Source organism: Camellia sinensis, chromosome 3 (assembly GCF_055761805.1).
Source record: "Camellia sinensis isolate YWXY chromosome 3, ASM5576180v1, whole genome shotgun sequence".
Lineage (NCBI taxonomy): Eukaryota > Viridiplantae > Streptophyta > Magnoliopsida > Ericales > Theaceae > Camellia > Camellia sinensis.
In genome coordinates, this window is record NC_138963.1 from 149,486,582 (window position 1) to 149,502,558 (window position 15,977).

The following is a 15,977-nucleotide window of genomic DNA, read 5'->3' on the forward strand; positions in this document are numbered from 1 at the left end:
TACTAACAAAACAATTAATCGCATTCGGCCCACACTTGTTTTCTCTCACATTTGCCCACACTTGTCTTGTTCTCCCTTTGATTTTCCATCCCCTCTTTACTTTCTTTCTCTTAGGGTTTGTATTTTGAGGTTTTCTACCCATTTTCACTCATCCCTCCACTTGTCTTCACGCTTTTATCCCCTCTCTATGGCTAGTGACGAAGTACCCATTCTTGACCCAACTGTGGGTATCGGTGCTGCCTTTGGTGTGGATATGGAGGCAGAGGAGGCTACTGCATTGCTTTCCTTTGCCGAGAGGCCATTTAATGCGGCTACATATCAGCCGTGTACACATGTGCCAACCCCAGGTGGCATCTTGCGATTTGAGGCATTCATCCAAGGGATAGATGAATACATCCTACTGTGAGAGCTCATGGAGCACTTGTCTGCCGATACCTCCACGGTAAACCATTTTCCTTTGTTTTTGTACTCTTTAATTGTAGGGGTGTAATTTTGGCCTGGCCAAGCTCGGCCCATATTGAGCCTTGTCGGCTTCCGCTAAAAAAATGGGCCAGGCCGGGCCAGAAAACTAGGCCCAGGGGTATTCAGGCTTTGGACGGGCTAGTGTGTCGGGCCTCGGGCCGAGGCCCTGGGCTCGGGCTTTGGGCTCGAGCTTTGGGCGGGCCTAAACAATTTTTTAAAATTTTTTTAGTTTTTCCACCAAAATTTTATTGTTTTCCATTAAAAATAACACTGGGCATCAGGTAGGCTGGGCCTCGGGCCTTGAGAGGGCCAATGGGACGGGCCACGGGCTGCAAAACGATGGCCAAGGCCCAGGCCCAAGACCTCGGGCTGGCCTTGGGCTCGGGCCTAAACGAGCCTAAATGGGTCGGGCCCACCTTGGGTCGCCCGCGGGCCACGGGCCAAAATCACACCCCTGTTTAATTGCACTTGAACTTGAATTTCACAAGTAGATCACCAATTATACCATATACATTCCTCATTGACGGGTGGTGGCTAGGGGTATTAGTGGCTATGGCTCCATATCCGGCCCCCTATGCTGGTACGAGAGACTACCCACAGAGGTCTGTGCATCAGTTGATGCAGCTAGCTTCGGGCCTTTCCACTCTAGGCTCATACAGATGAAGGCTAAGTCATGGCTCTATGGGGCCCTGGTAGAGAGATGGTGGGATACCACTGACTCGTTCCACTTCTACTCGACCGGGGAGATGACGCTAACCCCATACAACTTCTCAATGCTGACTGGTTTGCAGGTTGGCCAAGTGGAGGGCTGCACAGCTCCAACTTCTTGGGACGATCCCAAACACCACCAGCCATGGGATGGTGCGCTACAACTGGTTCTTGGAGCACTTTTTTGGCACTCAGCTAGCTACTGCAGATGAGGTTACCTAGTACACTCGTGGCTTCCTCATATATCTTCTCGGTACTACCCTATTTGCGAACAAGGAAAATATCGTGGGGTGTACACCTTCCTCGGGTGGTGGAGTATGACTGGGGTGGTGCCGGCCTGGCCACCTTATATTGCTACATGAGCTTCGTCTCCTACCATAAGGCGGATTCACTCGACGGCTATTGGAGGGTTTGGGAGGTATGCCTCTCACTCATCTTTTATGTTTCTGCATATCCTATTCATTTGCATTTCCTGTTCACTTCTGCTTTACATATCTTGTTTGTCTGATTTGCCCATTTACTTATATCTTCTGTTTTTAGCTTTGGGTCTATACCTACTTCACCACTTTGCCTCTGGTCCCTGTGAGGCCGATCGAGTTATCAATACCCCGTTCTCGGTACTACAACTCGCGATTAAGGCGATGCCGCCTTGTAGATCGGACCTTCCCATACTTTTGCTACTTCTTTAACACCATCACCGTAGGCCAGGTAACAAATTGCTCCATACTTTTGTCTTCATTCTGTATTATTTCTATATTATGACACTGGTAGCCTCATACTGCTTTGCTCCCATGCCCTTGCCTTGTTTTTGCTACACTATTGTTCTTTGTGCTATACTATTCTCTACACTGTCCTACATTGCTTAACTTTTGACATCAACCACTTGCTTTGTTTGTTTATTCCTCTTACAGATTGATTGGTACCCTTGGGCGGGTATTCCCCAGGTGTCGAGGACAATCTACACCGCTGCTTGGCATGCCTCTATGATGAGGATTCTATTTGAGGGCCCCTTTGGCCGGGTGTATTACCTAGGAGAGAGGTTCATCCACCAGATGCGGGGTATTGCTGACCTTGACATTCCACATCCTCCTCCTCTCAGCATGGGGGTGGTAGATGATCTACAGGACGGTCTTAAGCTTGACAACTTGATGATAGGCGAGGACGGCGATCGTCATCATGAGCCTGGTGACTTCACTACCTTTTTACACACTCGGGTGATGGCACCTCTTACTCTAGGCGTGGCTCGAGCTATGTTGGAGGTTGCTGCTACTAGGGCTGGCAATGTGCCTACTAGAGGTGCCCCTGCCGTTGCTCCTATTCCTAGATTTCCTGTAATCCCCATCGAGATCGTATAAATGTGTCCGGATGGAGTGATCGAGAAGATCCCACTAGAGCACATAGAGGAGAGGGACTGCAGACTCGTGTTTGCTCCTCTATCTGCCTTTTTTCATACAGATCCCCCGAGCGTACAGTGATGACCTCCTTCGTACAATTGACCGACTGCTCCTGATGGTACGGAGGAGGTAGACTGACCCATGGGATTGAGGTACATTCTATCTGTCTTTATTGTTGCCATATTGTACTTGTCGCCATACTATACACTTTACTTATTCATACTGATATCTGTTCTTTTTTCAGCTTGATCCTGTGCTTGCAGGACCTTCCGTAGCTAGTAGGCAGAGATGGGGCCGAGGGAAGGGCTATGAAAGAGCCGATCGGGGGAGAGGTCGAGTGAGACGACGCTCGCCTTCTGAGGAGTCCAGTGAGGAGTACACAACCTCCGAGGACGAAGGATAGGAGGTTGACTTGCAGTCAAGCAGCCCTACTGATGACAGCGATGCACCTCCTCTACAGCCGAGGGGAAAGAGGGCGATGATGGGCTACTGATGATGATGCTGATTTGCTCTCTTATTTTTGTTTCTTATTTTTGCTTTGTAGTTTAAAAACTAGCTTTAGATGGACATTTTGTTTTTGAAGACTTTTCTTTTGTTGTTTGTTTGTTTGTTTGCTTCTTTTTTTTTTTTTTTTTTTTTTTTGCTTTGTAAAACAATGATCGGGGTTGGTCTGGCCAGTTATAAAACAAGTTTTTGTTGAATGATTTCCTTGCACAATATGATGATTGGCATTTGCATGTGATGAACGATGTAACCCTTGCATTGTAACCCTTAGATTTGTGAATGCTTTGTTCTTGAATTGAATCATGAATCAGATAATAACTTACAACCGATTAAAATGTAAAATATAACTTGATAATAGAAAAATAAAATGAAAACAACTCAAAAAAGCTAAAAAAACACTTGGTACAAACAAAACAGGACTCAAAAGTACAGTTGTGGTCCACTCGAACAAAGGCCTGCTCTTGCTGCAACTGCACTGAATTGGACCAGCACCAAGACTCGGTCGGGCTTCACTGATACGCGGACGGCTATCAGTGTGATGTCGATCAGTGTTGTCCAGCTGTTATGCACAGCTCTTTCTCAAACTCTATAAATAGTACCCTTATGTTGTTTTCTGGTAGAATCACAAGTCTTTGATATTTTGCTCTCAAGATGGAGATATCATTCATCAATAGACTCCGAGGCTGGATAGCTACTTTGGATGGCTCAGAAAAGGTGAATTTTCACGGTTTCAGCTTCAACGCCCTTTTCCCTTTGAGTTGTATTTCGCTTTGCTTTCCATTCCTCTACGCCGCAGTTCGATATTGGATCCTGGTCACACATGTATTTCACTTTGAATCACAAGAGATGTGTCGAACACTCGAAGAATATCAAGCACTGATGGAATCCCAACGCGACAAAGGAATAATGCCTCAACCCCATTTTAAGCTTTGGGGTGGATGTACGGATTATCAGTGCACGAGGCTCGGTATTTGGCACATGATGGGGTGCTGGACATCCCTAGTTTAGTTCATCGGTTTTCCGCTATTAGAGATAAGAGCAACCTTCTTTGGCATAGCCACTGACAACATGCTCTCTGTTTATGCTTACTTGCGCAATTCCTAATTGCCCCTAGCTTTGACGGAGCCCATATTCGGTTGATTGAAATGGCCTAATGCCTGAAAGAAGGTAAGAGTTGTATTGGTTTGACATTGGCCGAAACTTTGATGGGCATGGATGATGTCCATCAACGGGAAACCACCAGGCTTGCACGTAGTCCGCTACTTCTCCAGGTATGATTTCCCACCCTTCTGATTTATGATTCTAATGTCACTCAAAACTCAAGCTCTGTTTTTCTCTCAAAAAATCTTTTTTTTTTAAAAAAAAAAACTTTTCTCTCAACATGCATCTCTCTATTCTTTAATCTCTCTAATTTTGCATCCCTCCCTAGGTATGGTTGATAGACAAATTGAAAGTAGACCTTTGCCTTGAGTTCTTGGCTCGAGCTTACTTCTTTCGCGAACGGTTAGTCGAATTCCCTTCAGAAGGGTTGTGGTATGACTGGATGTATAGCCGATCCATAGTTAACATAGCTTGGCATTGCCCCTAGCTTGATTTGGCCGAAATGAGTTACAACATGACATGTCAGCCCAGCATATAGTTGATTGGTCTGACATACTGTGTGTTCTACTTCCCCTTTCGGTTCAGATGTCAGTTTGGACATGATCAGATTTGTCCAGGTGAGGGAGTAAAATACTCGGCTCCATTCCTTATTCATGTTTCAAACTCGACTCGGTACCTCACTTCTTCAAGAACAAGAGAGCTTCTGGCCCCTGAGCTAAATTTCAGTTACATCCTTCCTAGTGAGTGCTTGGTTTGGCTCGAGAAAGAACAAATTGGGCTAACTTTGGCTACAGAGACTTCCACAGGTGCGAACAAAAGGAAGAGAATTGATGCCTAACTCATCTATGCCCCTAGTTTTATTGTTTGACCTTTCTTTTCAAGTTTTATGTGAAAGCAACTTTGATGGAGAACTTTGTGTGAAATCAATAAAATCAAAGTCGTGAGCACTGAAAATTTTTCTTTTGGTCCAAAATGGTCTAAGTTGTAAAAGGTAAATCAATTCATTAAAAACATTCTCGAACATGATCATTGCCTGACATGCACGTAATCAATCCTCAAGATGCACAGCTCCAAATCGGCAAATCATACCACTACTGCTTTTCATTGTAACCACTCTTCTAAAACGAAGATCACAATCGAAAGATGGCCTGATCGGATAGGACAGTTGAGCTGGAGATAATTACAACTGAACTTCAGAATGAGGTTGCCTACGTATCCCGTAAATAGGAATCAGGCCTTACGTAGTTCCGGTTCAGGTTCACTCGAGTATTGACTCTCTCTTTTTACGCTCTAACTTTTGCCAAAGTCGCCTTTTTAAACTGTGCAAGCGTAATTTATATATATATATATATTTTTTTTTTCTATGCTCTAACTTTTGCCTAGGTCGCCTTTCTGGGTTTTTGGCCTAGCGAGCCTCTCAGGGATAGTATTTCTTTAACTTGTCCATGTTGATCGGTTGTGAAAATTCCAGGCCATCTAAGTTCATAAGAATGACTGCTCCTTGTAGACACCCCATTCTTGACGGCCTTTCAAAACTTGGATGTTCTCGTAGGTACATCCGATGATGTGTCTATTTGCTCGCCAAGCACCCGAAATCTACAGCAGAACGCCACAGCTTTGAGTCTTTCAAACCCTGCATCCATTTTGTCTCATTTTTGGACCATGCCTTGGTCTTTCCAGCCTGTAATCTCTGGTGGCCTGCCGACCATCCTTGGAGGCTGTTGGCCATCATTTCTTGCCTGCCGGCCATTGATATGCCATGCCGACCATCAATGGTGCCTTTCTGACCATCACTGATGGTCGGCCGGCCACAAGTGTTTTCTGTAGATATTTTATGCCAGCTGTGCTAGCTGTTTGCACAGATGCTTGCATCTGTCCACATGTGGAGGCTGAATCTCCTTGTATAGATTTCTTGTTTTCTATATATAGGGACCCCCTCTCTCATGTTTTGACGTTAGAAATTTTGGAACAAAAAATCTCTCTCTATATATTTCTCTCTCTCTCTCTCTCTCTCTCTCTCTTTCCATCTCTCTCTTGCAATTTTGTGCACACTTGCCTAGTTACATCACTCTTTTGCATACACATCCTTAACCAAAATTGATCACCTTTGAGCTGAGGTCCCTTAAGGTCTTGTTGGAGCTCTTGAAGGTGGTTTTGAGTTGTATTGGTGCCTAAAGTTATGCTTGGCTTCAAAAGGTATAACATTTGCCTTTTTACTTTGATTTGGTACACTTGTTTTCCAATATTTTCAAATTGTTTTGCGCTATTTCTGAGCTGTAAAAACCTCTACTTTTGTGGGCTGAAATTGGTGTTTTAGACCATTTAAGGTTAGGGGGGGTATCTCACCCTTCTTTATTCCTTACTTTTAAAGCTTCTTCACCTTTGTTTCCCATCCTCAAACCAGCTTTTTCTAGGCCTTTAACCACTAAATTTTAGAGTATTTTCAGCGGGAAAAAACATGTTTTGAAGTCCAAAATTGGAGGGGTCAGCCTCCCCTTCTTGTGTCTTGTTTGCTAGCCTAGTTAGTTCTATATGTTAGCTTGATTTTCTAGCTTTTTTGTAGCTATATTCCAGCATGTTTTTGCCTTTGTTTTAGACTGCTTTAGCTCTGTTTTGGGCTGTTTGGGTCAGTTGGGCCTTGTTTTGCATGGTTGTAGTGTAAAGGTCCTCACAAGCTTGGTGTTTTAGGCTATTAGGCACCTCTTGTTTGAGTTCATTGCATGTTTTGGTGTTGTTTTGCACTTAATTTCAACACTAATCACCTCTGCAACCTTCCTTGGCTTTTGATTTTTCTTTGAAAGTAGCTTCATGTCATTTGTATGCCTAAGTGTGAAATTGAACTTTCATACTTAATGGTTTAATCCTCTTTTGAGGGTTCACTACCAATGGTATGAGACTTCTTTCATACTGAAAGCAACTTGTGTTTTGAGCCTTCTTGCTAATAGAGGACTTTAACTCACCTTTGGGGCTTAATTGGATTAAGGAATGGTTGGTAAGTTAAAATGAGTAACTAACAACTTGGAACTAAAATTGAGCAAGATAATAACTTGTGTGTTGTGTGTTCAATCGGACGTTAATTGAACACAAGAAAAATTTGGACATTTCATACTCAAAGTGATGAAATGTGTCAAGTTTCCTAGGCCTCCATTGTCCTTGATCATGTATGATAGGGTGATAGTTCTTAAGGGTCTTATTTTGCATTTTTTGAGCTTGCACCTCTTGAATCACAAGCCATCATGCAATGAAATTGATTGAGCTGGTAGTTTGTGGCTTAAGTTCACAACTCCTTGGATTTGTTCATGAAAAGAAGGGGTGAGTTGTGCAAACAATCTGTGGGAATACCCTCTTTTTGCTCTGTTTGTTCCCTATTGCAACCAGTTGAACTAGTGCATCAATGGCCGGCAGGCCACCATCCATGGCCAGCAGGCCACTTCCATGGCCGGCATGTGGCCGGTAGTCTCTACTAGTGGCCGGTTGGCCACTGATGCAAACGTCAGTAGAATGTTGGTAAGGTGGAGCAAAATGGTTCTGGAAGTGTGCAACTCTGCAAATAGAGGTTTTCGAGAGCAAAATGGAGGTCTTTTCGAGGGATATCCGAGCGTGCGCATGCAAATCTTCCATTTCCCGGGGCAAAGTAGTGGTAGAATAGTCAAATGTTTAATTTACTTACATTTTTGCATTTGTGTTGTAATTATTTAATTAGTTAGCTTACAAGTTAGTTCATTCAAGTGTTGTAATAATTAGTTAATTAGTTAAGCTATTTATTTCATCAAGTTTTGTAATAGTTAGCTTAATTATCTTAGCTTAATTAGCTTAGCTCTAATTAGTTGCTAGTTAGTTTTGCTTTATTCATTTGGACTCTACTTCGTGAGAGCAAAATGTAATAACGTGTATGTCTTCCAACCCCACGTCTTTCTCTCTTTTATGTAATCGGTTATGATGGTTAGATTAGGGACATGTTTCAATTATCATACCTTATGCTTGCATACATGCATCTTGGCTTGCATGCACCGAGGCTCGGTGCATCATTCAAATTGCATTGTCATTTCAATAATTCTTTGAATATGTGTTTAACCGCATGTTATTTAATTGTATCATATGCCATATTAGTAGCCGAGCCTATTAAATTGCATTTTTTGCATGTGTTGCATTAGTCATTTTGTATAGTTAGGAATCATGCATATTTTTCTAACTCATATTTTCTTAGCTTGGAGTACTAGGTGAGCTTTTATTGCTTTAGCATACTTGCATGAGTGTGAATGTTGCCATGACTAGCATTCTTACCATGAGGCTAAATGCTTACTTGATAAACTGTTTGAATGCCTGTGGATGAAGGCTTGCTGTTTGAATTGGAACGATTCAACGAATATAAGGTTTAAGCCCACTTTGTTGAGTGGCAAATCAGTTTTAAGCCCACTTTGTTTAGTGGCAAATCCGCAAACTTTAAGCCCACTTAAGGTGGCAAATTCAAACCGTTTTTCACAAAGCAAACATGAAATTGAATTGTTCCAATTTAAGAAAACTAGTCTATGCTTGCTTGTGCGCATCACATAGTAATGTTAGCTTAATAACCGGAACAAGAGCACATAATGTTTACAAAAATCATATCATGATTAGTAGAGGCCGATCTTTGATCGGGCGAGCGGGGGTGCTCAATTCATGACCTTCCCCTCTCGTACCTTAGTTCCCGAGCCGAGGCAACTTTGGTGATGACGGACACGTGGCCTTTGGCACGAGTCATGAGTTTCCTCAATTTCCCAAAAAAAAAAAAAAAAAACAAGCATTTAGGTGGCAACTCTGTTTCTGGCAAAGTAGTCCAATTTTGGCATTTGTGATTCAAAATCAATTTTCCAAATGATTTGCCGGATTTGGACTCTTTGGTGTTTATCAATTGCACATTGCACTTGTGATATTAGATTTAGAACTGCGGGAGTCCGAACTGCAGGGCTTATTCCGAGCTTCTGAAAGGAGGCGCGAAAAAGTCGAGCTACAGTTTCTGGCAACTCTGCTGGGGATTTAGAGAACTTGGCTTGAACTCATGATATGTCATTTTATTTACACTTATATGTTTCTTTGCATTGCATTTGCATTGGTGCACCTAAGTCCTAGTGTTTTCCATCTGATAGTCCTGAACGGTTGGCCGGAGGCTTGCTTGGAAAAGCTTGCCAAAAGGTTGACCGGTTGCGGGCTCTGCCACTATGGGAACACAATCCTTGGATTTGGACTACTGCTGTGCCGTTTGATCCTCTTTTCACTTCTTGGTGTTAGGCGTGAGAGGTATATTAGGTAGTCTGGTTGAGGTATCCTTTTTTGACCAATTTGCCTAGTTGCATATCGGAAACCGTAGAGACTGTTCCAAACTAAGATAGGTTGCTTACCCAGATGCAGGATTGTGTGAAACTACTTGTTATGCATAGCTCCTGACGAAACTAGGACAGGGTAACCCTACCCCATTATAGGGTTGTTTTGGCTCTCACTTAACTATTATGTCCTTTTAGAGTGAAACTCTACAGGAACGTATGTATCAGTTGCAAGTTTGGGTATCAGTTTTTAGGGGCAGAAATTAGTGTTGAGTGTAGTTCTATAACTTATGATTGCAACTGTGTGTTGTTAGTATTTGAGTCGAGGTGCTGTGCAGTTTCTGATTTTTTTTGTTTTCCTTTTGCTTTATTTCTTTTTGCAAGGTAGTTTTTCACAATTGCTTCAGACGATTCTGTCACCCCCCAAGCACTCTGGACCCATGTAAGAAGGCTTTACCAATTAGGGGATCTTGTTAGGGGACAACCAGTGTTTGCTTCACTCTCATCGATTACGAGACGGATGAGGGTTAGGACAGCAGTCACTTTTTACTTTATTTGCGCCCAGTCAGGCTCGATCTTCTACTTTCATTCCAGTGAGAGATTACTCGCCAGTTCTGATGGCTTAACATCCCCCGGTTGGCATGGAAGACAAGCTTCGTCATCTCCAACAGACCATAGAAACCATGCAGCTAGATGCTACCCGCTAAGCTAAGGTTACAGCCCACCAAGCGGAAGTGATAAATAGGCTCCAGCAACAGCAACCACTGTAGGCAGCGGCTTCTGCTTCCCATGCACTTCCTGCGAGTATTCCAGTGCCCGGAGTCACTGCCAATGTCCAAGAGAATTTGGGCATTCCAGTAGATCTGATCCCACCTCAAACCTCCAAGGCACCAGTGTACCAAACTAAGGCACCATTTGAATTCAAGCTTAACCCCACTGCACTAAAAGTCAACAAGCTAGAAAAGCTTTTCAAGCGGGCACAGGGTATGAACTTAATCCCTAACATCGAGGATGGATACACAGACTCCGCGATGACTTTGCTGGACAGATTCAAAATGCCACACATAGACCGGTTCAATGGCTCCAGGGATCCCATGGTCTATTTGCGATTTTTCTCAGACATCTTGCGGCCAATGAGCCTTACCAAAGTTCAAACGTTATCATTTTTTGGCAGGACCCTGTCAAGTATAGCAGCCATCTGGTATGCAAAGTTGGATGACTCTGTGAAACGGAGCTGGAAAGAAATAGCTGAGGCCTTCATCGCGTAGTACTCCTACAATACCCAGATCAAGGTCACAACCCGTGATTTTGAAGCGACCCATCAAGAGCCAAAGAAGGGCTTCTTAGACTTTGCCACCCGATGGAGGGCCAAGGCCTCTATGATGACTATCAGACCGTCCAAGAAGGATCAAATCAGAATGGTGGTCCGCAATTTGCAAGGGAGATTATTGCAGAAGATGATAGTCTTGCCATTGTTTACATTCGCTAAGCTCCACAAGATAGGGGTTCAGATTGAAGATACAATGAAACAGGGGCTGATAGTCGATGAGAAGGAACATCCCAAAAGGCCGTTTACACGCAGTTCCAATGCAACCACCAATGGTAGCACCTTTGCACGGCCTTCGGATGTGAGCATGGTCACTACCACTCCCAAGATCGCCAACCCTTTTACCAGTACATCCAACACAACTCCACAAACCTCGACAACCAAGCCTGATCCCAGAGGGTCTTTACCCCGCTTTACATTTCTTTATCCAAAGCCCTAGGGCATCTTAAGCCACTAGAGCCTCACCCCTCGAAACACAACCTGGCTAAATACTATGATTTTCATGGTCATGACACTGATCAATGGTATAGGCTGCGTCATGAGATTAAAGATCTCATCGACAATAAGGTGGTAGGACCTCCTCAAAAACCCAATGTCACTACAAATCCTCCCCCACCACATAATCAAGTCCCTCCACCTTGGCATGTAAACCTTATCCACACACTGGCCATCCCTTATGACCCCAGTATATATATCACCCCTTTCTACCTAGCTGAACTGTCGTTGTTCATCCCTAAGAGCACGGACTTGTGCATGACAAACACGTCGACACTCCAGCCTGAACCCGTGGTGGTGACAGTGGTTAATGAAGGGAGATTGGCCTTGGTGGAAAATGTTAGTCCATTACCTAAGGGCTCTAAGGACTTATCTGAAGAGATGTATAACCCGTACTGCTATATTGTGCCAATCAATCAAGTTAAGCTGGAAGTGGTGTTGCCTGCTGGAATGGAGGTTAGTGTAGTTCGAGGATGGCCCAAGTCAGGGATTAGATGATCTGGCCGACCTAGAGGAGGACATAGACAATTTGTAGTTCTTTGATGAGCAAGATCAATGGGACGTACATACTGATTGGTTTGATTTGAATAGGTCGACAGACAATTCTGGGTGGTTAAGTGATGAACCCGATAGAGATGAGGGAACTAAATTGAAGTTGGAAGAATAGAAAGTGAGAACTGTTGCAATGGCCGGAATGGCTGATGAGAAGAGTAAACTGCCGAAAAACACCGGTGTAGAATAATTGGCTCAAGAACTAGGCATTGTTAGTACTGTACATACAGAGCAAGAAACCGCACTGAAGCATTTTGAGCAATAAATGGGTGAAAACAGCTGGAAAGATGGAAAAGCCCAACACCCTACAGGATAGATTTGTGAAGAAAAGATAATCTGAACGGAGCCAGACAAATTCTTATCGGCTGCCGAAGGAATCTAGTGGGATGACGACGACCTATACCTGGCTCATACTGATGAGGATTGGGGTGAAGACTTTCTTGACAACACTTGGTATGTGGAAGAGGTCGACCATATAGCCAGAAGTGGCCGATATTTCAAACTACCACATCTGGACCAACCTGAAACCTCCGGAAAGGACAAAAAGTTAAGAAGCAGAGGGAAAAATATTTGGAAGAAGAAGCAGTACTGAAATAGTTAAAGAAGATTCAAGCTGATATATCTATTTGGGGTCTGTTTATGGCTTCACGAGTGCACATACAGGCTGTAATGTCGGCGATGGATAAAGCTAAGTTGTCCAACGACACTATCCCGGAACAACTGGTAGGATTAGTCTTCCTGGGAGGCACTGCGTTAACTCTAACCTTCTCGGACAAGAAATTGTTGCTGGAAGGCTCTACACACAACAAGCCTCTATACATATCAGTGGAGTGCCGAGAAAAGTGGGTGTCAGTGGTATTGGTTGATACTGGGTCAGCGATCAATGTTTGCCTATCTCATACGGCTTATGCTATTGGTCTGAGACTAATAGATTTCGTACCTATAGCCTAGGTGATCCAGGCGTATGACAATACTACCAGAGAGGTAATGAGAACAGTATAGATCAGAGTACAGGTCGGCCCAACTCAATAGGATATCGAGTTCCATGTCCTCGATGTTCCGGCCACTTTCAACTTACTACTTAGGTGACCCTGGCTACACCAAGTGAAAGCTGTCTCTTCCTCCCTCCACCAAATGCTAAAGTACCCCCATGGAAAGGGGGTGGTCATAGTATTTGGGAATTCATCTATACATCCTCCGCCAGAGGTCACTACACCCGTGTTGGAGATTGTGCATGGCAAAGAGGGTGTTTTCCTTTCAGGGTTTACCTTAGCTGAGGCCCGGGTAGTGCAGAATATCTTGGCTGTTAATGAGGGTTTGTATGTCAGCACCCAATTTGTATACTCCATGAACAAGCTCTAACACGTGCCAAGAATGGAACTGGAAAGAAGTGGTCTGAAGGGCATTAGTACATTGGTCGATGTGCCATATAACCCACATGCCTTTGGTCTTGGCTATACGCCCACCAAAGAGGATTGGGTTAGGAAAAGGAAAGAGATGGCTGGCAGAGCCAGAGCTAAGCGGATCGGCAAGCGCTATGAACTTGTGCACATATCAATCCGGGGAACCTTGAATGGTCATTTTGTTAGGGAGGGAGAAGACTTCCCATTTTGTGGTTTCCCTAAACCCTGGTTCAATTTTGAGAAGCAGCGGGTTCCTGGCTTTGAGATTTTCTTCGACTTGCACCTGCAAGGCAGTGATACGGTGGAAATGACTGAACCGATTGCTGAAGCTGTGAAGAGCACGGAAAGTGATTCCGACAACAATGAGCTTGAAGTAGAAGCAGCACTGCATGTCTCCTTTCGGATCCTCCAATTAACTCAGAGAGCTTGGGGGATAACCTGACCGTTTCCATGATCAGGGACCAACTGGGTGTGAACCCTTCTAGCAGCATCTTGGATGCATCTGACGCACCATCCCCCGTTTGGCAACTGGAGGATGGCTACCTATCTAGCAGTTTTGAGTCGGGTGGTGAACCAAAATCTGATTCCACAGAGCCTGTGGAGTCGGAATCATATTCCGGTTCTTCTGAGTCTCAGTCTGGTATTCTTGGGGTTGATAACCCAGATGCCAAGGTTTTGTCCAGGTCGTCCCTTTCTTTTTCCTTTAGTCGGTTGTAACTGAAGAACTGGATGAGCTTGACCTTGTGAATGAGAACACCACTGTAGATTTTGAATATTTCTCTGTTCTGCTTGTTTATTGCATTGATCATGATTTTCAAAAATTTTGATGAAAACGATGAGGAAGGAATTTCTCTGGTCTTGAAAATTTTGATTAATCGAGAGGAGGAGAGGTTCGCAAAACCCCTTGCTGATGAAATCATTGCTTTTAATGTGGGTACTGAGAAGGATCCGTGTTTGGTCCAGATCGGGTCCACGTTGTCTTCAGAGGAGCGCGAGCGCTTGGTTGCTTTATTAAAAGATTTCAAAGATGTTTTCGCGTGGTCCTACAAAGACATGCCTGGAATCGATTCTGCGATTGTAGAATATCGGATCCCTCTTGACCCCGAGGCCCAACCCGTCAAACAGAAGTTGCGCAGAATACGTCCTGATTGGGCTTTGAAGATTAAGGAAGAGGTCACCAAGCAGATAAACGCAGGGTTGTCGCTAGTATCTGAGTATCTAACTTGGTTGGCCAATATTGTCCAAGTGCTAAAGAAAGATGACAGAATTCGGGTGTGTGTGGACTTCAGGGATCTGAACAGAGCCAGTCCGAAGGACGACTTTCCCTTGCCGCATATTGATGAATTGGTGGACTTCACCGCGGGTCATGCATTGCTCTCCTTCATGGATGGATTTTTCGGGTATAACTAGATTTTGATGGCACCCGAGGACAGAAAGAAAACCACCTTCACTACGCCATGGGGAACCTACTGCTACAGGGTGATGCCGTTTGGGCTGAAGAATGCCGAGGCTACCTATCAAAGGTTGCGACCACAATTCTGCATGATATGATCCATAAAGAGGTCGAGATGTACGTGGACGACATGATTGTCAAGTCCAAGGAAAGAGAGGGCCACTACACTGCCTTGAAGAAATTCACTCAACGGATCAGAGAATACAGACTAAAGTTAAATCCATAGAAGTGTACTTTTGGCGCAACAGCAGGGAAAATGCTGGGTTTCTTGATCACATAAAGGGGCATCGAGGTATATCCTTCCAAAATCAAAGCCATCCTAGAAATGCCACCACTAAAGACTGAAAAGGAGGTGCTAGGCATTCTGGGTAAAGTGCAATTCATAAGATGGTTTATTTCTAAATTAAACTTGACTTGTGAACCCCTTTTTGGTCTCCTGAAGAAAGGAAAGAGGTTCCAATGGGATGATCGATGTCAATTTGCTTTCAAGCAAATCAAGCAGTATCTTCAGAACCCACTCTTGTTGTCGCCGCCAGAGCTGGGAAAACATTTGATTTTGTATCTGTCAACAATTGACACAACGATGGGATACATGCTTGCTTAGGAATCTGAGGATAGGGTGGAGAAAGCCATCTATTACTTGAGCAAGAAAATACTGGATTATAAGACTCGCTACACTCCGCTGGAGAAAGCTAGCTTAGCCTTAGTATGGACTACTAGGAAGTTGAGGCACTACCTATTAGCTCACTCCGTAATACTGGTTTCGAGATTAGATCCCATCAAATATCTCTTTGAGAAACCAGCAATTATGGGTAGGCTAGCTCGTTAGTTGCTTCTCCTTTCCGAATTTGATCTGAAGTATATCACTCGCAAGTCTGTCAAGGGGAGAGCTATGGCGGAGTTCTTGGTAGATCACCCAGTGGAAGGGGATGAAGCGGTAGAATACCTGTTCCCAGATGAAGCTATTCTGCAAGTCAAGGATGAGATTTGGACAATGTTCTTTGACGGAGCGTCTAATCAATACGATTATGGGATAGGTGTGTTGCTGATAGCACCAAACAATTCCCATATACCTTTAGCCTTCAAACTCTGGTTCAAAGTATCCCATAACGAAGCAGAATATGAGGCGTGTATCGCTGGTTTGGAAGCCGCCCTGGAACTAGGGGCAAAGAGGTTGGATGTCATTGAGGACTCAAACCTAGTCGTGTCTCAAGCAAAAGGAGACTGGAAGGTCAAAGAGGAAAATATGAAGATCTATCACCAGACCTTGGACGTTCT